Below are 2,063 nucleotides of genomic sequence, written 5' to 3'. Positions count from 1 at the left end.
GATCACTATCTGTCAGTTCAGGTCGCGAGGATGAACTAGGGGCTGCTACTAATCGAAAAGAAAACCTTAAATCCCCGCCAGTAAAATAAAATGCTCAGTTGCGGCGGTGGTGACCCTGCAGAAACGTGGTGAAAGGCAACACTGGCGACAGCCCAGCACAGCGAGGCACAGCCAGATTTTCAGTGCTTCCCACGGCCAGGCTGCTCGCCTGGATCCCAGAGGCTCACAGGCAGGGCTGCCATACCTGAACCACCACTGATGGATGCCTGCCGAGCCTGTTTTTAAACCTCTAGTGACAGCAGCTTTCACAACTCTCCTCAGGTAATATCCTCCGGCACTGTCGTCCTTACCGCTGGAGACACAAGGCTAGATTGCTATGTGATGCAGGTTCAGCTCTGTACTCTTTCTCCTCCTCCTAGAGTATGTTGACAAAAGATTGGATTCCCAAGGAATATATAGGAAACCAAACAAACGAACAAACACCACCAACAACACCGCAAAGCTGGAAATTTTCTTGTTTCTCTTCAGCATTCACAAGACTAAAGAACACCAATTCTTTTTAATCGTTCCCCACAGTTCATTTCACACATCCATCTTTCCTGTAGTTTTCTGAATCTCCCCTAGCTGGTTTACATTTTTCTTGAAATTTGGGTCCACTGCTAAGTCCCATATTCACTTTACCAATGCTAAATCAATTGGAAAGGTTATGGGATGTGCCAGAATTGATCCCTGTCTCTACGTGCCCAAACATCTGTCTTTTTTGTGGAAGTGTCCCACTGCTGATGCACATTCAGCTCATGACCTGTACTACCTCACAGGCTATTTCAGATCACCACTGCCTAGCCCATCTTCTCCCATCTCGGATGGGAAGATTGATGTCCTTCCTGAACACATTTTAAATGTGCCATCTCCAGAGGCATGTGAGATCCTCACCTCCTAGCTCAACTCCTTGAGTTGTGCTGATGCAGTTATTTGTAGGCCTACACTATCAGCTGTGTCAGTGAAACAACTCAGTAACAAAAAACAAAGAGTGGGGGAGGGAAGGACAAAGACAGGTTTTGTTCTTTTTTAATTTTGTTGATATGATTTACAGAGCAACCCTGCAAAACCAGTTCCTTGTGCTTGAGGTCACTGAACATCTCATTAGGCAAGCTGGTCTCTTACTACCATCTCATCCTTCCTACGCACTGGGATAGTTTCCAGCTCTGCTCATAATACTGTCGAACTGTAAGGAGTGTGCACGCTGCAGAGGGGTTCTGACATAGTTTACAGGGCTGGCTGGGATCTTCCATGTGCTTTCTTCAGCCCTTTGCTCTGGAAGCTTGCCTTTACTGCTCTCTTGCCTTTTCTCCCTCATCCCTCTCCATCATCCCTTTTTTGATATCTCATCCCCTGTCACTTCCAGAAAGCAAAGCAATTTAAAAATTACTACTCGGACCAGACCACTTGCGAGGGATCAGGACAGCACAAGCTTTGTAGGCCGTACATATTTGATAAGGCCTGCATTGCATTGTTAGGCAATGGCTTGGCAAGCGCAGGCTTGTATGCAGTGCTGAGAATCCTCTCTCCTCCGAGGGACTGAAATTTTACACCAAATCGGGCAGACTTACCTTGTTTAGCAAGCTGCAACCCTCAAGATTTCATCTCTTATTTCAAGTCAGCTATATTTCTTTAAAACACGTCTACTGGAGCAAAATAATTCATGTAAATTGCAGCTTACACAAGCAAGAAATCAGACTTATAGAGCTGTAGAGGGACACCTGAAAAACAACGAGAGAGACAACAAAACACAAGGCATTATTTTTTTTCTTACACAAAATATCATCATGACAGCTCAAACGCATTTTTTCTTGAGATGGACGTGCAGTTGGCAAGTGGAAGATTCCTCTGTTTGTAGTCATCTCCAGTTTCACTCCAGCTCACATGGGTAAAAAAAATAAAATACCCAAAGTCTCTAATCCAGTTTACAATCCTGCCCTTGGAACCGAAAAGTAGACAGGTAGGTTTCAAAACAGCAAACATCAAGGGAGGAATGTCAAGGTTCTGATTTTAGATGGAAGGCT

Source organism: Aythya ferina (assembly GCF_964211825.1).
Source record: "Aythya ferina genome assembly, chromosome: 3".
Lineage (NCBI taxonomy): Eukaryota > Metazoa > Chordata > Aves > Anseriformes > Anatidae > Aythya > Aythya ferina.
This window is presented reverse-complemented; position numbering follows the sequence as displayed.